Source organism: Rhinatrema bivittatum, chromosome 5 (genome assembly GCF_901001135.1).
Source record: "Rhinatrema bivittatum chromosome 5, aRhiBiv1.1, whole genome shotgun sequence".
NCBI classification, from domain to species: domain Eukaryota; kingdom Metazoa; phylum Chordata; class Amphibia; order Gymnophiona; family Rhinatrematidae; genus Rhinatrema; species Rhinatrema bivittatum.
This window is the reverse complement of record NC_042619.1, coordinates 1,268,504-1,289,165: the sequence shown is the minus strand read 5'-3', so window position 1 is coordinate 1,289,165 and position 20,662 is coordinate 1,268,504. Positions and strand designations below refer to the sequence as shown.

The 20,662-nt window shown below is 47.2% G+C and overlaps 1 protein-coding gene across 1 annotated transcript in view; it reads left to right on the top strand.

The window, feature by feature from the left end:
• Window positions 1-280: 280 nt before the first annotated feature.
• The window catches only part of TRIM3 (tripartite motif containing 3), a 145,970-nt gene continuing 125,588 nt past the window's right edge, over window positions 281-20,662 (top strand). The window contains exon 1 of the mRNA XM_029601739.1: window positions 281-630. The gene's annotated coding sequence lies outside the window, so the exon portion shown is untranslated. The remainder of the gene's footprint in view (window positions 631-20,662) is intronic.

Sequence of the window (20,662 nt, the reverse complement as noted above, 5' to 3'; positions counted from 1 at the left end):
GAATCTATGCAGGGTGCCCCAGTGCATGCTACCAGTGTCTTACTGGGCTGCACAGGGAGAGGGCAGGGGGAGTGCCCCCATATAACTGTACACTACCCTTGCCAATCTGTCCCCTGAGGATAAAATGCCTGCCCTGGATCCTTTAGTCTGTTCCTGTTTTGCCCCCTAACTGCTTCTGCACTGGTGCAGTCCTACTCCCTCTCTCCCTCTCTCTCTCTGTCTCTCTGCAGCGGTGCTGCAGTCCTGCTCTGTCTGTCTGCCTGTCTCTGCAGCCCTGCTTTCTCTATCTGTCCTGCTCTGTCTGTCTCTGCAGCTGCTCTCTACACTCCGGCTCTCTCACCCGTTCGCTTTCTCTTTGCAGCCCTGCCCTCTCTCTCTGCTGTCTGTCTATGTTCCCTCCAGCCCCCAGCATCATCCACCAGGATCTCTTGGACTGAACCAGGAGCTCTGTAGCAGAGACTCTCCATCCCCTGATATTGCAACCAGAAAGAGAGCTCTGGAACTGAGACACTTCCGTGACTGCCCCTCTCTCTTGCTTCTTTTTCCCTGCGGCAGTAGGGCGGGTTCCTGGCTGCATGGACTTCAGGTGCTTTTAGAGACTGGAAGTGACAGCGAGGGACACTCTCCAGTGTGAGTATATTTCTGGCATATCTCTATGTGCCTTTATGTGGACCTCGGAGGCTTTGGGAGTCTCAGAAATACTTTCCTTATTTGTGTGTGTGGGGAGCTTGTTCCGAGGATCCTCCTGCTCTCATACAAGGCAGGAAAACCAGGAATACCTTCAGCCTGCAGTGGGGGAAGGGAAAAGCTGGGTCTGTATAATCTCCACTTATATATCAACGGCCTAACTGTGAGGGGAGGCACTATCACCACTGGAAAAGCGGGAGGTGCTGCAGTGCAGGACTGAGGTACCTTGGCAGAGCTGTATGGGTGGGTGATTTCAGTATTGGAAAAGCAGGAGGTGCTGCAGCGCAAGATTGAGGTGCATTGGTAGAGCTGCATGGGTGGGTGATTTCAGTACTGGAATAGCGGGAGGTGCTCCAGTGCAGGACTGAGGTACATTGGCAGAGCTCTATGTGAATTCTGAATACTAGAAAAGCAGGGCATGCTGCATTGCAGGATTTGGATGAATTAAGAGAGCTGTATGTTGGGGTGGATCTAGGTATGGAAATATCAGTGTGTTGCAGGACAGGAATGAGGTGTATTGGCAGAGCTCTATGTGTTTCAGTACTGGAATAGCAGGGGGAACTGTAGAGACAGGAATAAGGTGCATTTGCAGATCTATAATTTGTGTGGGTCCCAAGGTGGAAATAAGAAAATTAAGGCAGTAGTGTTGCTAACTGTAGGTTGTGCAGATGGTGAGAGTGGTGTGGGTGACTGGCTATGTAGGTGGAGGTCGTGGAGAGACTGTAAGTTGTGCGGGTAGTGGTAGCAGTGTCCTTGGCTGTAGGTTGTACAGATGGAGTGCTGTGCATGGCTGTAGTTTCTGCAGGTGGTGGCAGTCGTGTGAATGACTGTAGGTTGTGTAGGTGGTGGTAGTGGAATGGGTTAATAGGTAATGCAGGTGGAGAGAGTGCTGTGGGTATTTTTAGGTTGTGCACATGGTAGCGATGTGGGTGACAGGTTGTGTAGGTGGTGATAGTGATGTGGGTGACAGGTTGATAAGGTGGTGATAGTGATGTGGGTGACTGTAGGTTGTGCATTTGATGGTAGCGCTGAGAATGGTTGTAGGTTGTGCATGTGATGGTAGCGCTGTGGATGGCTATAGGTTCTACATGTGATGGAAGTGGTGTGACTGGTGATAATGGTATAGGTGACGGTATGTTGTGCAGGTGGAGGTTGTGGTGTGGGTGGCTGTAGGTTATGCAAGTGGAGCTTGTGGAGTTATTAGATTGTGCATGTGGTGACAGTAGAGCAGATGTAGGTTGTACAGGTGCTGGCAGCAATGTGGGTGACTGTAGGTTATGCAAGTGGAGGTTGTGGAGTTATTAGATTGTGCATGTGGTGACAGTAGAGCAGATGTAGGTTGTGCTGGCAGCGGTGTGGGTGACTGTAGGTTGTGCAGGTACTGGCAGCGGTATGGGTGACTGTAGGTTGTGCAGGAACTGGCAGCGGTGTGGGTGACTGTAGGTTGTGCAGGTACTGGCAGCGGTGTGGGTGACTGTAGGTTATGCATGTGATGGTAGCACTGTGGATGGCTGTAGGGTGCACATGTGATGATAGTGGTGTGACTGTATGCTGTGCAGGTGGTGTGGGTGACCAGTCTGTGCAGGTGGTGGTAGCGGTGTGGGTGACTGTAGGTTTTGAGCGTGGAAGGTATATTGTGGGTGACTACATTGTGCAGGTGGTGGTAGTGATGTGGGTGACTGTAGGTTGTGCAGGTGGTGGTAATGATGTGGGTGACTGTAGGTTGTGCAGGTGGGTGATGATAGTGGTGTGAGTGACTGTAGGTTGTGCAGGTGGTGGAAGTGGAGGTTGTGGTGTAGATGCCTGTAGGGTGGCGCAGGTGGTGGTAGTGGTGTGGGTGAATATAGATTGTACAGATAGTGGTAGTGGTGTGGGGTGACTAGGTTGTGTGTGCAGTGGTAATGGTGTGGGGTGATGAGGCTGTGCAAGTAGCTGTAGTGGTGTGGGTGACAAGGTTGTGCAGGTGGTGGTAGTGGTGTGGATGACTGTAGGTTGTGCAGATGGTGCTAATGGTATGGGTGACTGTAAGTGGTGTGGGTGACTGGTTGTGTAGGTGGTGCTAGTGGTGTGGGTGACAGGTTGTGCAGGTGGTGGTAATGGTGTGGGTGACTGTAGGTTGTGCAGGTGGTGGTAATGGTGTGGGTGACTAGGTTGTGCAAGTGGTGGTAGTGGTGTGGGTGACTAGGTTGTGTGTGCGGTGGTAATAGTGTGGGTCACTGTAGGTTGTGTGTGTGGTGGTAATGGTATGTAGGTGGGAGTGGTGTGGGTGACAGGTTGTGTAGGTGGTGCTAGTGGTGTGGGTGACAGGTTGTGCAGGTGGTGGTAATGGTGTGGGTGACTGTAGGTTGTGCAGGTGGTGGTAATGGTGTGGGTGACTAGGTTGTGCAAGTGGTGGTAGTGGTGTGGGTGACTAGGTTGTGTGTGCGGTGGTAATAGTGTGGGTCACTGTAGGTTGTATGTGTGATGGTAATGGTATGTAGGTGGGAGTGGTGTGGGTGATAGATATGCAGATGGTGGTAGTGAGGTACGTGACTAGGATGTGTGTGCGGTGGTAATGGTGTGGGTTAATTTTAGGTTGTATAGGTGGTAGTGGTTTGGGTGATTGGGTTGTGCAGGTGGTGGTAGTCGTGTGGGTGACTGTAAGCTGTAGATATGATGGTAGTGGTGCGGGTGACTGTAGGCTGTAGAAGTGATGGTAGTGGTGTGGGTGTCTGTAGGTTGTGCAGGTGGTGGTGTGTGGGTGTCTGTAGGTTGTGCAGGTGGTAGTGTGTGGGTGATTGTAAGTTGTATGTGTGGTGGTAATGGTGTGAGTGACTATATGGTGTGCAGGTGGTGGTAATGTTGTGGGTGACTTTAGGGTGTGCAGGTGGTGGTAATGTTGTGGGTGACTTTAGGGTGTGCAGGTGGTGGTAATGCTGTGGGTAGCAGGGTGTACAGGTGGTAGCAGAGTGGTGGACTGTAGTTTGCATGTGTGGTGGTAGTGGTGTGGGTGACTTTTTGTGCAGATGGTGGTAATGTTGTGCAGGTGTTGGTAATGGTGTGCGTGACTGTAGGTTGTGCAGGTGGTGGTAATGGTGTGGGTGACTAGGTTGTGTATGCGGTGGTAATAGTGTGAGTCACTGAAGGTTGTATGTGTGATGGTAATGGTATGTAGGTGGGAGTGGTGTGGGTGATAGATATGCAGATGGTGGTAGTGAGGTACGTGACTAAGATGTGTGTGCGGTGGTAATGGTGTGGGTTAATTTTAGGTTGTATGGGTGGTAGTGGTTTGGGTGACTAGGTTGTGCAGGTGGTGGTAGTCGTGTGGGTGACTGTAGGCTGTAGATGTGATGGTGGTGGTTTTTGTTACTGTAGGTTGTATGTGTGATGGTAGTGGTGTGGGTGACTGTAGGGTGTAGTTGTGGTGGTGGTGTAGGTGACTGTAGGCTGTAGAAGTGATGGTAGTGGTGTGGGTGACTGTATGTTGTAGTTGTGGTGATAGTGGTGTGGGTGACTGTAAGTTGTAGTTGTGGTGGTAGTGGTGGGGGTGACTGTAAGTTGTAGTTGTGTGGGTGGGGGTGACTGTAGGGTTGTACTTGTGTGGTAGTGATGTGGGTGACTCTAGGTTGTAGTTTTGGTGGTAGTGGTGTGGGTGACTAGGTTGTAGTTGTGTTGGTAGGGGTGGGGGTGACTGTAGGTTGTACTTGTGTGGTAGTGATGTGGGTGACTACATTGTTACGCTGTAACTTACCATATTCCATCTGTACTTTATTCGTTCAGAAAACACTAACCACATCCTGCCACGATAGTACCCTATCCATCGCCTTACATCTCCTCCTTATCAGACCACTGAAAGGAGCTTGAATCTTAACCGCTACCCATAGCACAAGCACCCTCTACCCTTTCAACGACCCACCTCCCCCCTCCTGAAATGTGTCTCCCCACTATACCCATCATACACTACCCCATGCGAAGGATTGTCCACCCAACACACAATCACACCCTCACACAACATAAATCACTAGTGCCCATCATGATCACACCCCTCACACAACTATTGGGTCTGGCCACCCTAGCCATCACCCTCTGCAACGCCCAATCAATCATAAAGAAAGCACCAATCCTACAAGACCTACTCACAGACACCAGCCCTGATATCTGTGCCATTACTGAATCATGGCTAAAGAACTCAGACCAGGTCTTCATCAACCAACTCCCAACACAGACATACGACATCTTCTCCATCCCTAGGCCCAAAAATAAAAGAGGAGGTGGCATTCTCCTTGCCGCCAAGAAATACCTGCACCTCAAACTACAGACCAACTCCCCCTCCCCCCCGAGACTCGAGATTGGGCTCTTTAAATCTAAAACCCTGCAGGTCTGCCTCATCTACGCCCCCCCCCCCGGCATTCTGGAACAGGACCCGTCCCCCCTCATTGAATACATTACTAACAATATAAAGCCAGACACCCCAGCAGTAATACTCGGAGATTTCAACCTCCACGTAGACATCCACCCCCTCACCACATCCTGCGAAACCCTACTTGTCTCTCTCAAAGCCCTGGGCTTTAAACAGCTCATCACCAATCCCACGCACAAAGCTGGGCACACACTCGACCTCCTTTTTGCTAATACTAGCTTCTCTACACCCCATGCACCAATCACCACACCCATCCCCTGGTCCGACCATTGCCTCATCAACGCCCAGCTCAACATCAACACCAACATAAATGCCTCCAACACCAAATCACACAAAAAGACAATTTCCTACCATAGACCATGCTCCTCAGAAGAACTCTCCCAAGCCTTCAATAACGTAAGTGAAAACCTCGACCTCACCAACCCAGATAATGCTCTCCTGTCATGGGATAAGCTTACTGCTGACATAGCCAACAACATCTGCCCCACCATCCACAAAGTAATAAACCCCAACCAAACAGAAAGAAAACCATGGTACACCTGTGAACTCAAAAAATTAAAACAAGACCTTAGAGCCAAAGAACGCTCCTGGCGAAAACAACCCACCCCCACACTCAAAGTAGCCTACAAACACACCCTACACCTATACCGACAAGCAACACTCCACGCCAAACGTGACTTCTATGCAGCAAAAATTCACAGCTACAAATTCAACCCTACCGCCCTATTCTCCTATGTAGCAGAACTCACAAAGTCCACCACTCCTTCCCCCCAGGAAGATAATAGCATAGAGAAATGCAATAAACTAGCAGATCACTTTAAAAACAAAATCACCAACATTCTCAATCGTCTCCCCCCCAAACCCACTCACATCGACCTCCCACCCACCACCAACAACATTAACCTCACATCCCTTGATCTCACCACTACGATGGAAGTCAACGCCATCCTAAAAAAGATGCGGCCAGCCACCCACATCGCCGACAACATCCCATCTAAACTCCTCCTCACTATCCCTTCCGTCATAGCAAGACCGTTAGCGGATATCATAAACTGCTCCCTTACCTTCGGGACGGTTCCCGACCCGCTTAAACTCGCCATCGTAAAGCCCCTACTAAAAAAGCCCACCCTCGACCAAAATGATCCAGCAAACTACAGGCCCATCTCCAACCTACCTTTTATTTCTAAAATTCTGGAGAAAGTGGTCAACCCACAACTTACCGACTTCCTAGAAGATAACAACATCCTCCACCCCGCCCAGTACAGCTTTCGCAAAAACCGAAGCACGGAAAAGCTCCTACTTGCAATAACAGACACCATCCTAAAAGGCATGGACCACGGCCAATCATACATTCTAGCCCTCTTAGATATCTCAGCAGCTTTTGATACGGTGAACCACAAAATCTTAATATCACGCTTAGCAGAGATAGGCATCTCTAACACAGCCCTATCATGGTTCTCCTCCTACCTTGACCACAGAAAGTACTTAGTCAAACTTGATAAATCCGAATCCACACACATTCCTCTTTCACAAGGCGTACCCCAGGGCTCCTCCCTTTCCTCCACCCTCTTTAACATCTACCTTCTCCCTCTTTGCCACTTATTATCCAAACTGGGACTAAAATTCTTCTTGTACGCTGACGACGTACAAATACTTATCCCCATCCAAAACTCCCTCAACGAAACCCTGCACTTCTGGGAGACATGCCTCACATCTATCAACGCCCTCCTTTCCAACCTACACCTTGCACTCAATACTTCAAAAACTGAAATCCTAATTATTACTAATCAACCCAGCTTATCCATTCACCAACTGCAACAGAACACTTCACAAAATCTCACACCTCCGTCCACTGTCAGAGATCTAGGAGTTCTCTTAGATACACAACTTAGCTTCAAATCCCACATCAAATCACTCCTAAAAGGGGGCTTCTATAAACTCCAAACCCTCAAAAAACTTAAGCCTCTCCTCCACGCACATGACTTCCGTACCGTTATGCAAACCACTATACTATCAAAACTTGACTATTGCAACTCACTGCTAATAGGCCTTCCAGCTTCCACAATCAAACCCCTCCAAATCTTACAAAATGCCATGGCTCGCATCCTTACAAACTCAAGAAAGACTGATCATATTACTCCCATATTACAAAACCTCCACTGGCTACCAATCACCTATCGCTCTCAATACAAAACACTTACTATCATACATAACACGCTATATAAAAATAACTCCCCCTGGATCGAAGATATGCCACACTTCCACCAGGCCAACCGTCCTACCAGAAACTCCCTTGCGGGCACCCTCCACACCCCTTCACTCAAAATTGCTCACCTCACAAACACCAGAGCGAGAGCCTTCTCCATCGCCGGCCCCACCCTTTGGAACTCCCTCCCCACCGAGCTCCGACTAGAACCTTCACTTAATCAATTCAAAAAAGGAATCAAGACCTGGTTATTTAAACAGGCCTATCCCAACGCCTCTCAACCCTAGCATTTGACTTCTCCTCAACACTCATTATTTCCCTCTCCCTAGTACAGTGTCCCCCCGCCCCCCTACACACCCTCCCTCCCTCACCACCCCATCCATTTTATGGCTTCCTGATATTCAGTCACCACCTCTCCTTCCCATCGCCACCACCTGCCCCCTTGTACAGTTCCTACCCCACCCCGCCTCCCCTATGCGCTTCATCCCCCACCCCGCGCTACCCCCCACTCTGTCGCCTCTTGTATATAATTAATTTATGTCCAACCTGGTTAACCACATGTAATCTCATTTAATAACTGTGGCGCCCGTTGGCTCTACAGTAAAGTTGTCACCTTTTAACTTCCTATCCTTCCTCCATCTATCATTGTAATTTCCTTTCTCAGTTGTCTGTAAACCGACATGATGTTTTTTTTTTTTTACGAATGCCGGTATATAAAAGTTATAAATAAATAAAATAAATAAATAATTGTAGTTGTGGAGGTAGTGGTGTGGGTGACTAGGTTGTAGTTTTGGTGGTAGTGGTGTGGGTGACTAGGTTGTAGTTGTGTTGGTAGGGGTGGGGGTGACTGTAGGTTGTACTTGTGTGGTAGTGATGTGGGTGACTACATTGTAGTTGTGGAGGTAGTGGTGTGGGTGACTGTAGGTTGTAGTTTTGGTGGTAGTGGTGTGGGTGACTGTAGGTTGTGTGTACGGTGGTAGTAGTGTGGGTACTGTAGTTTGTGTAGCTATGTGCTGCAGATTAGGGTTTTCTGTGGCTTCAGATCCTGGTTCTGGATTGGTTTTATGTTTTGAAGAGGAAGGAAGAGCAGGTAAAACAGCAGTTACATTTAATTTTCTCTACATGAAATGTTTCCAGTAAAGAGAAGTGAGAGACATGATTCCATGCAAGGAAAGAATGTCATCTTTGGACCACATGGAGATCTACAGGAGTTCCGATAGTGAGGAGATCGCGGTAGAACTGGTAGAGTTCTTTTCTGAGGGGATCAGGGAAGAGCAGCGAATGCGGCCCTGTGCAGTCCAGGAAGGGCTTTTCTTGCATAGAAGACAGGTGACAAAGCAGCCAGTGAGGGACTAGGCCAGAAAGCTGCCAACTCAGAGTGCTGTTCTCCACCCGAGACTCCGCCTCCAGCATGTTAAGCCTTTCACTCCTCCCCCTACACACACACACACACTTGTGCCTTTCTCTCCTGCCCCCTCACACACTCCTGACTTTCTTCCCTTGCTTGTGACTTTTTCTTTTCTCTATGCTCATGCATTTCCTCCTCCATCCACGCTCATGCATTTCTCTCTTCCATCCACGCTCATGCCTTTCTCTCTTCTATCCATGCTCATGCATTTCCTCCTCCATCCACGCTCATACCTTTCTCTCTTCTATCCACGCTCATGCCTTTCTCTCTTCTATCCACGCTCATGCCTTTCCTCCATCCACGCTCAAGCATTTCCTCCTCCATCCACGCTCATGCATTTCTCTCTTCCATCCACGCTCATGCCTTTCTCTCTTCTATCCATGCTCATGCCTTTCTCTCTTCTATCAACGCTCATGCCTTTCTCTCTTCTATCCACGCTCATGCCTTTCCTCCTCCATCCACGCTCATGCATTTCTCTCTTCTATCAACGCTCATGCATTTCTTTCTTCCATCCATGCTCATGCCTTTCCTCCTCCATCCACGCTCATGCATTTCTCTCTTCTATCAATGCTCATGCCTTTCTCTCTTCTATCCACGCTCATGCCTTTCCTCCTCCATCCACGCTCATGCATTTCTCTCTTCTATCAACGCTCATGCATTTCTCTCTTCTATCAACGCTCATGCATTTCTCTCTTCTATCCATGCTCATGCCTTTCCTCCTCCATCCACGCTCATGCATTTCTCTCTTCTATCAACGCTCATGCCTTTCTCTCTTCTATCCATGCTCATGCATTTCTCTCTTCTATCAACGCTCATGCATTTCTCTCTTCTATCCATGCTCATGCCTTTCCTCCTCCATCCACGCTCATGCATTTCTCTCTTCTATCAATGCTCATGCCTTTCTCTCTTCTATCCACGCTCATGCCTTTCCTCCTCCATCCACGCTCATGCATTTCTCTCTTCTATCAACGCTCATGCATTTCCTCCTCCATCCACGCTCAAGCCTTTCTCTCTTCTATCCACGCTCATGCCTTTCTCTCTTCTATCCACGCTCATGCCTTTCCTCCATCCACGCTCAAGCATTTCCTCCTCCATCCATGCTCATGCATTTCTCTCTTCTATCCACGCTCATGCCTTTCCTCCTCCATCCATGCTCATGCATTTCTCTCTTCTATCCACGCTCATTTTTATTTTATTTATTTTTATTTATTTATTTAAGGTTTTTATATACCGGCAATCATGAAAACATATCTTGCTGGTTTACATAAAACAGGAGTGCAGTATATACATCAAACTGGAACTGTGGTGACAGAAGGTGCAGTTACATTTAACAGGGGTAGCAGAACTGGGAGAAAGGCTCATGCCTTTCCTCCTCCATCAACGCTCATGCATTTCTCTCTTCTATCAACGCTCATGCCTTTCTCTCTTCTATCAACGCTCATGCCTTTCTCTCTTCTATCCACGCTCATGCCTTTCTCTCTTCTATCCACGCTCATGCCTTTCTCTCTTCTATCCACGCTCATGCCTTTCTCTCCTCTATCAACGCTCATGCCTTTCTCTCCTCCATCCACGCTCATGCCTTTCTCTCCTCCATCCACGCTCATGCATTTCTCTCTTCTATCCACGCTCATGCCTTTCCTCCTCCATCCACGCTCATGCCTTTCTCTCTTCCATCCACGCTCATGCCTTTCTCTCTACTATCCACGCTCATGCCTTTCTCTCTTCTATCCACGCTCATGCCTTTCTCTCTTCTATCCATGCTCATGCCTTTCTCTCTTCCATCCACGCTCATGCCTTTCTCTCTACTATCCATGCTCATGCCTTTCCTCCTCCATCCGCGCTCATGCCTTTCTCTCTTCTATCCACGCTCATGCCTTTCCTCCATCCATGCTCATGCATTTCTCTCTTCTATCCTCGCTCATGTCTTTCCTCCTCCATCCGCGCTCATGCCTTTCTCTCTTCTATCCATGCTCATGCCTTTCCTCCATCCACAGTCTTGCATTTCTCTCCTCCATCCATGCTCATGCATTTTTCTCTTCACCTCCATATACTTCTTTCTACCTTCCACCTAACATTCTTGCCTACCTCTCCTTCCCCCTTATACACTTGAACCTCTCTCTTCTTACTCTCTCACACATATTCAAGCCTTATTTATTTATGTTTTTAAAACATTTTTATACCCTGCAGCTTCCATAAATCGCCCAGTGCGGATTACATAGCATGCATCCACAATATTACCATAGCCACAACAATGCAGTCACAATATGAACATGAAATACAGCTGGAAATATACAAATCCCATATAAAAGCCATTTTAAAATAATGAGTCTTAACCATCTTTCGAATCAATTTTAGATCCCTCTGAGATCTAATTTCTAAAGGAAGATCATTCCATAGCGTGGGGCCAATAAATCAGAAAGCTTGTTTACCTGCGATCTGCAATTTATATAACTCTCCAGCTGGTATGAACCAGCTGACCTCAAGTCCCTAGCTGGCACATTCCAGCTTAACTGGCATCACAATATACAAAATAACACCGCCTACAACAATTTGAGCATAATCACAACTACCCTAAACTGATTCCTCCAACCTATTGGCAACCAATGAAGTGAAAGGAGAACGGGTGAAATATGTTGAAATAACCTGACTCCACTTACTATTCTAGCAGCTGCACCACCTGTAAAGCTCGAAGATGCTTGTTTGGAAGGTCAAGCAAAAGACCAGCACAGCAGTCTGAATTCCCCAAGACTAGTGCCTGCAAAACCGTTCTAAACAATATCTCGGTGGCTTAAACATTTTCAATCTATAAAAAGAACTTTTAATAAGATACTGTATGTGGGACCTAAATGTCAGCTGAGAATCCAAAAAAACCACCCAAGTTCCGAACCCCAGTATGTGAAGCCAACCTCTCATCACAATACTGAATATTCATCTGACTATTAACAGGGCTCTTTACTCACCCAAAGAAATTTTGTCTCTTTAATATTCAACAACAATGCTCTATTATTCAGCCAATTTCTAATCAAAAAGCAGCAGATGAAGGGAACCACAAGGAATATATAAGTGAATGCCCAAAGGCCCGAAGGGGCCACATATAAGAACATAAGAAAATGCCATACTGGGTCAGACCAAGGGTCCATCAAGCCCAGCATCCTGTTTCCAACAGTGGCCAATCCAGGCCACAAGAACCTGGCAAGTACCCAAAAACTAAGTCTATTCCATGTAACCATTGCTAATGGCAGTGGCTAGATTGAATAATACTACAGATAATGCAGAAATTATCTTCCATGCAGACTGAGATGGACCTCTTGAAATCCGCTGCTTTCTATCATTCAAAACTGTAACACCACTCCACCAACAGCAAAACTTATCAACTGAGAAATCAAAATCTGATGGTTTACAGTGTCAAACACAGATGCTATGTGCAAAGGTATCAAGAGAGCAGACAAGCCCTTATCTAGTCTTAGTGATAGCAAAAGTTAGTCCATATTATGGGCTTTATTCAATATCAAATTATTCTCAACACAATCTTCAGCATGCACCAAAACACATTTTTCAATCACTTAGCTTAAAGCTAGAAGTTGGGAAATTGGGCAGTAATTATTTAAGTCTAATGGAGACCCTTAACGATCCTTAAAGGGAAAATAGTGGAAACTAGTCTAAACATCAAAATCACAGAACATATAGAAAGACATGGTTTAATGGAACAAAGTCAGCATGGCTTTACCCAAGGCAAGTCTTGCCTCACAAATCTGCTTCACTTTTTTGAAGGAGTTAATAAACATGTGGATAAAGGTGAACCGGTAGATGTAGTATACTTGGATTTTCAGAAGGCATTTGACAAAGTTCCTCATGAGAGGCTTCTAGGAAAAGTAAAAAGTCATGGGATAGGTGGCGATGTCCTTTCATGGATTGCAAACTGGCTAAAAGACAGGAAACAGAGAGTAGGATTAAATGGTCAATTTTCTCAGTGGAAAAGGGTAAACAGTGGAGTGCCTCAGGGATCTGTACTTGGACCGGTGCTTTTCAATATATTTATAAATGATCTGGAAAGTAATACGACGAGTGAGGATATCAAATTTGCGGATGATACAAAATTATTCAGAGTAGAACCTGAAAGTGGACAAAGCCATGGGGCCTGATGGGATTCATCCAAGGATATTGAGGGAGCTCAGAGATGTTCTGGCGGCTCCGCTGTGTGACCTGTTCAATAGATCCCTAGAAACGGGAGTGGTGCCGAGTGATTGGAGAAGAGCGGTGGTGGTCCCGCTTCACAAGAGTGGGAACAGGGAGGAGGCTGGCAACTACAGACCAGTCAGCCTCACTTCAGTGGTGGGAAAAGTAATGGAGTCACTGCTGAAAGAGAGAATAGTGAACTATCTCCCACCAGAACTCAGAGCAGTGCAATGCTCATCTACATTTAAAAAAAGACTCAAGACTTGGTTGTTCAACCAAGCTTTCCCATAACAGCTTCCTGTGGAACATCTCGGCCAATGATTACCCACCTGAGAGCTATTTAGATCATCTATAGAACTCACTTAATCTATGGCAGTCGAAGACATAACCTAGTCTTATAATTAGCAACTGTTTATTTAACCTACATTAGGCACTGTATCTTTTACTTATACCTATATTAGGCAATGTATCTTTACTGGTTAACCCCATATTTACTTATCCAAGTTATATCGACCTGTTCTTTGTAAGACATTTACTTGTCAATGTTATTGTTCTGTTAAAATGTAAACCGAATTGATCAGTAATTCTGTTATTGGAAAGTCGGTATATAAAAATGCTAAATAAATAAAATAAATAAACTATCTACAGTCCGGAGAATTGATGGACCAGAGGCAACATGGATTCACCAGGGGAAGATCCTGTCAGACAAATCTGATTGACTTTTTTGACTGGGTAACCAAGGAATTGGATCGAGGAAGAGCGCTCGATATCATATACTTGGATTTCAGCAAAGCTTTTGACACGGTTCCGCACAGGAGACTGGTGAATAAAACGAGAAGCTTGGGAGTGAGTGCCGAGGTGGTGACCTGGATTGCAAATTGGTTGATGGACAGAAGACAATGTGTAATGGTAAATGGATCCTTCTCTGAAGAGAGAGCGGTTTTAAGTGGTGTACCGCAAGGATCGGTGTTGGGACCGGTCCTGTTCAATATCTTTGTGAGCGACATTGCGGACGGGATAGAAGGCAAGGTTTGTCTTTTCGCGGATGACACTAAGATCTGCAACAGAGTGGACACGCCGGAAGGAGTGGAGAGAATGAGACGGGATCTAAGGAAACTGGAAGAGTGGTCGAAGATATGGCAGCTGAGATTCAATGCCAAGAAGTGCAAAGTCATGCATATGGGGAGTGGAAACCCGAATGAACTGTATTCGATGGGGTGGGAAAGGCTGATGTGCACGGAGCAGGAGAGGGACCTTGGGGTGATAGTGTCTAATGATATGAAGTCTGCGAAACAATGCGACAAGGCGATAGCAAAAGCCAGAAGAATGCTGGGCTGCATAGAGAGAGGAATATCGAGTAAGAAAAGGGAAGTGATTATTCCCTTGTACAGGTCCTTGGTGAGGCCTCACCTGGAATACTGTGTTCAGTTCTGGAGACCGTATCTACAAAAAGACAAGGACAAGATGGAAGCGGTACAGAGAAGGGCGACCAGGAAGGTGGAGGATCTTCATCAGATGACGTACGAGGAGAGATTGAAGAATCTAAATATGTACACCCTGGAGGAAAGGAGGAGCAGAGGTGATATGATACAGACCTTCAGATACTTGAAAGGTTTTAATGATCCAAAGACAACGACAAACCTTTTCCGTAGGAAAAAAATCAGCAGAACCAGGGGTCACGATTTGAAGCTCCAGGGAGAAAGATTCAGAACCAATGTTAGGAAGTATTTCTTCACGGAGAGGGTGGTGGATGCCTGGAATGCCCTTCTGGAGGATGTGGTGAAGACCAGAACTGTGAAGGACTTCAAAGGGGAGTGGGATAAACACTGTGGATCCATAAAGTCAAGAGGCCACCAATGAAGAGTGGGTGACTCGCCAGAATGTCAAGAGGCCGCCAATGAAGAGTGGGTGACTCGCCAGAATGATGGCTACTGCCTGGAGACAATACCCTTATTCAATAAGGGGTAGATTTTCAGACGAGCGCGAACAGCCTACTTTTGTTTGCGCTCCAGGCGCAAACAAAAGTACGCTGGATTTTAGTAGATACGCGCGTAGTCGCGCGTATCGGCTAAAATCCTGGATCGGCGCGCGCAAGGCTATCGATTTCGTATAGCCTGCGCGCGCCGAGCCGCGCAGCCTACCCCCATTCCCTCCTAGGCCGCTCCGAAATCGGAGCGGCCTAGGAGGGAACTTTCCTTTGCCCTCCCCTCACCTTCCCCTCCCTTCCCCTACCTAACCCACCCGCCCGGCCCTGTCTAAACCCCCATCCTACCTTTGTCGGGGGATTTACGCCTCCCGGAGGGAGGCGTAAATCCCCGCGCGCCAGCGGGCCTCCTGCGCGCCGGGCCGCGACCTGGGGGCGGGTACGGAGGGCGCGGCCACGCCCCCCGGCCGTAGCCACGCCCCCATACCCGCCCCCAAAATGCTGCCGACACGCCCCCGCAACGCCGCACGCTCCGGCCCCGCCCCCGACACGCCTCCCGACACGCCCACTCCGAAAACCCCGGGACTTACGCGAGTCCCGGGGTTCTGCGCGCGCCGGTGAGCCTATGTAAAATAGGCTCACCGGCGCGCAGGGCCCTGCTCGCGTAAATCCGCCCGGTTTTGGGCGGATTTACGCGAGCAGGGCTCTGAAAATCCGCCCCTAAACGTACACATGCTTACTGTGACTCCAACATCATTCTAGCTTCAACAGCAAGAGGAAATGTGGAATAAAGGATCTGCACTCACAAAGGGGGAGTAGCTGGCTTGTTACGGCGGTTACTACCCCAAACCAAATAAGCCTGTTACTTCAATTTCTATGCAAATACAGCAGAGCTCTCTGCTTCAACGGCAGGGGAGAAGAAAAAAGGGTTCACACTCACAAAGCGGGGAGTAGCTGGCTTGTTACGGCAGTTACTACCCCAAACCAAATGTGCCTGATACTTCACTTTCGATGCATATCCAGCATAGCTCCCTGCTTCAACGGCAGGGGAGAAGAAAAACAACCAATAAGGGCTGTATAACATAGTCTGAGTAAAACAAATAAGCATGGGTGTAGCTTGCTTATTGCGGCGGTTATTACCCCTACTACCCCTAACTTATCAGCTAGATATTCACTTGGATGCAGCTCCATCACTGCTTTCTACATTAATGGTAGGGGTGGAAGGGAAATAGAACCAAGAGCTAAGAGAAACAGATAAGTATGAGAGAAAAAAGTGTGTGAAGCTTGCTGGGCAGACTGGATGGGCCATTTGGTCTTCTTCTGCCGTCATTTCTATGTTTCTATAAGTTAAATCACAAGTGGATTGTGATACATTACAGGAGGACCTTGCAAGACTGGAAGATTGGGAATCCAAATGGCAGATGAAATTTAATGTGGATAAGTGCAAGGTGATGCATATAGGGAAAAATATCCCATGCTGTAGTTACACGGTGGTAGGTTCCATATTAGGAGCTACCACCCAGGAAAAAGATCTAGGCATCATAGTGGATAATACTTTAAAATCGTTGGCTCAGTGTGCTGCAGCGGTCAAAAGAGCAAACAAAATGTTAGGAATTATTAGGAAGGGAATGGTTAATAAAACTGAAAATGTCATAATGCCTCTGTATCGCTCCATGGTGAGACCGCACCTTGAATACTGTGTACAATTCTGGTCGCCGCATCTCAAAAAAGATATTTATTTATTTATTTATTTATTTAACACTTTTTTATTCCAACCTTCATAGTAAATAAACCATATCGGATCGGTTTACATACAAAAACATATAATTGTGATGGAGAAGGTACAGAGAAGGGCTACCAAAATAAGGGGAATGGAACAGCTCCCCTATGAGGAAAGGCTGAAGAGGTTAGGGCTGTTCAGCTTGGAGAAGAGACGGCTGAGGGGGGATATGATAGAGGTCTTTAAGATCATAAGAGGTTTTGAACGAGTAGATGTGAATCGGTTATTCACACTGTAGGATAATGGAAGGACTAGGGGGCACTCCATGAAGTTAGCAAGCAGCACATTTAAGACTAATCGGAGAAAATTCTTTTTCACTCAACGCACAATAAAGCTCTGGAATTTGTTGCCAGAGGATGTGGTTAGTGCAGTTAGTGTAGCTGGGTTTAAAAAAGGTTTGGATAAGTTCTTGGAGAAGTCCATTGACTGCTATTAATCAAGTTTACTTAGGGAATAGCCACTGCTATTAATTGCATCAGTAGCATGGGATCTATTTGATGTTTGGGTAATTGCCAGGTTCTTGTGGCCTGGTTTGGTCTCTGTTGGAAACAGGATGCTGGGCTTGATGGAACCTTGGTCTGACCCCGCATGGCAATTTTTTATGTTCTTATGTAGGAAGCATGTCTGTGTGTGAGAGAGAGAAAGTGTGTGTGTGTGTGTGTGTGAGAGAGAGGTACACAGAATGTGTGTGTGTATGAAAGAGAGGATATCTGTGTGTTCATGCATGCCCCCAATCTACAACAATCTTAGGGGGTCATTTACTTAGTTTTCTCCCATTTTATATCTGTGGGAAAAATGCTTAGTAAATGACCCTCTTAGGATGACAGATATGGAGAGTGAGAGATTTTTTAAATCCTTATTAATTTTACTTATTGTGTGTTATTTGATGTCTGCTATTTTGAAATATTTTATTGATGTTTAGGAAATTTTAAAAAGTTTGTACAGGAACTTCTGATTATTGAATATTATTCTATTCATCAGATGTTTTGCAATGTATATTTTTAGTATGGTTTTACTTTTCTGATTGATTTATATTTCTTGATTGTATTGTTTTGAGGAATAGTGATTTTCTGCTTTTCCATTTTGCACTACATACAGAATCTGGCTTGTAGTTTCTAGTTTTTGTCTGCATATGTGCATGAGAGAGGAAGTGTGTGTGTGTTAGCGTGTGAGAGAGACCCAGAGAAAGCGTGTGTGTGTGTGTGAGAGAGAGATGGAAGAAGCATGTCTGTGTGTGAGAGTTACAGAGAAAGTTTGTGTGTGTGTGTGTGTGTCTTACACATGCACCCTCTGTCACTCACCAAGCATGTATGTGTGTGTATGAGAAAGGGAGCATATTGTGTGTGTGTACATGTGTGTGTATGTGTGCCCCCCGTCTACAACAATCTTAGGAAAACAGATATGGAGAGCGGGAGAGTTTTAAAATCCTTATTAGTTTTAATTATTGGGTTTTATTTAATGTGTCTGCTGTTTTGAAATATTTTATTGATGTTTAGAAAATTTTAAAATTATATACTGGGGGTGCCAAAGAAGTATCCACCCCAGGTGCCAATTATTCTAGGTTTGCCCCTGCCCTAATATCTTCAATCTTTTTTCCAAAATGTTCCGCAAAACCCTCACAAGTAGGAAATTGCTAAGTCTCTGTACTCGGTGGACTCGGTAATTTACATTCCTTTCCCACACACCAGTGCCTGTTTCTCTCCCTCCCTGGGTAAATCTTCTATCCCCTCCCTCTGCTGACTTCAGTCTGAACCGGTCCCTAGGCAGATGCAGGAAAGAAGAACAGGAGGGGAGTGGGAGAGGAACCTGTGGTGGGGGAAGATGGAAGAGCACAGCAGGGAAGGAAGGACTTTGCCATCGGCTGCTTTTCCAGTCTGCAGGAAGGTGACGGTGCATGAAGCCCCACAAATTGTTTGATGGCCTTCAATACAGAAGATATCAGCAGGCAGGGACCCTTTGATGCGTGGGCATGAACAGCAGAATATTAAATATCAAATTACACATCTCTCACCTCCGCAGGGAGAATGTTTCATACCATTTTGTGCTTGGATGGGAAGTGTAGCCAAGTGACCTCCAGCAAGTCGTGACCCTGATAAATGTTGCTGACCCGGGCCGCCTCCTGCAGGGAGCTGGATGTACCTTTACCACCGCTCTCTGCAAATTCATTTTGTCTTCCTTTTAGGCCGCACTACTGTTCCCAGCAAATTAAGCAGAAAGTGTCATCCCCAACCCTACTGACCCCACTCAGCTTTCACCCAGGGGGTGGATCCGAGCACTACTACTCCTAGGCGAACAGAACCAGACCTAGCACCCAAGGGAGAAGGAAACGCAACCCAAGCCCTGCAAGACCCCTGAAAAAGGAAGCGGGGGTCATGCGATTCCTGGAGCAGAACCTAGGAAAAGGTCATAGTGCTGAGGTTTGTGCTATGGAAGGCAGACATTTATCAGGGTTAATGGTGACGTTATCCAGACTCAGTGGTGGGCACAGATGTATCGGGGTTAACTGTGACGTTATCCAGACTCAGTGGTGGGCACAGATGTATCGGGGTTAATGGTGACGTTATCCAGACTCAGTGGTGGGCACACATGTATCGGGGTTAATGGTGACGTTATCCAGACTCAGTGGTGGGCACAGATGTCTCGGGGTTAACGGTGACGTTATCCAGACTCAGTGGTGGGCACAGATGTCTCGGGGTTAACGGTGACATTATCCAGACTCAGTGGTGGGCACAGATGTATCGGGGTTAACTGTGACGTTATCCAGACTCAGTGGTGGGCACAGATGTCTCGGGGTTAACGGTGACGTTATCCAGACTCAGTGGTGGGCACAGATGTATCGGGGTTAACGGTGACGTTATCCAGACTCAGTGGTGGGCACAGATGTATCGGGGTTAACGGTGACGTTATCCAGACTCAGTGGTGGGCACAGATGTATCGGGGTTAACGGTGACGTTATCCAGACTCAGTGGTGGGCACACATTTATCAGGGGTTAATGGTGACGTTATCCAGACTCAGTGGTGGGCACACATTTATCAGGGTTAATGGTGACGTTATCCAGACTCAGTGGTGGGCACACATGTATCGGGGTTAATGGTGACGTTATCCAGACTCAGTGGTGGGCACACATTTATCAGGGTTAATGGTGACGTTATCCAGACTCAGTGGTGGGCACACATGTATCGGGGTTAATGGTGACGTTATCCAGACTCAGTGGTGGGCACAGATGTATCGGGGTTAACGGTGACATTATCCAGACTCAGTGGTGGGCACACATGTATCGGGGTTAATGGTGACGTTATCCAGACTCAGTGGTGGGCACAGATGTCTCGGGGTTAATGGTGACGTTATCCAGACTCAGTGGTGGGCACAGATGTCTCGGGGTTAATGGTGACGTTATCCAGACTCAGTGGTGGGCACAGATGTCTCGGGGTTAATGGTGACGTTATCCAGACTCAGTGGTGGGCACAGATGTCTCGGGGTTAATGGTGACGTTATCCAGACTCCGTGGTGGGCACAGATGTATCGGGATTAATGGTGACGTTATCCAGACTCAGTGGTGGGCACAGATGTATCGGGTTAATGGTGACGTTATCCAGACTCAGTGGTGGGCACAGATGTCTCGGGGTTAACGGTGACGTTATCCAGACTCAGTGGTGGGCACAATGTATCGGGGTTAATGGTGACGTTATCCAGACTCAGTGGTGGGCACAGATGTATCAGGGGTTAACGGTGACGTTATCCAGACTCAGTGGTGGGCACAGATTGTCTCGGGTTAATGGTGACAGTTATCCAGACTCAGTGGTGGGCACAGATGTCTCGGGGTTAATGGTGACGTTATCCAGACTCAGTGGTGGGCACACATGTCTCGGGGTTAACGGTGACGTTATCCAGACTCAGTGGTGGGCACAGATGTCTCGGGGTTAACGGTGACGTTATCCAGACTCAGTGGTGGGCACAGATGTCTCGGGGTTAACGGTGACGTTATCCAGACTCAGTGGTGGGCACAGATGTCTCGGGGTTAATGGTGACGTTATCCAGACTCAGTGGTGGGCACAGATGTATCGGGGTTAATGGTGACGTT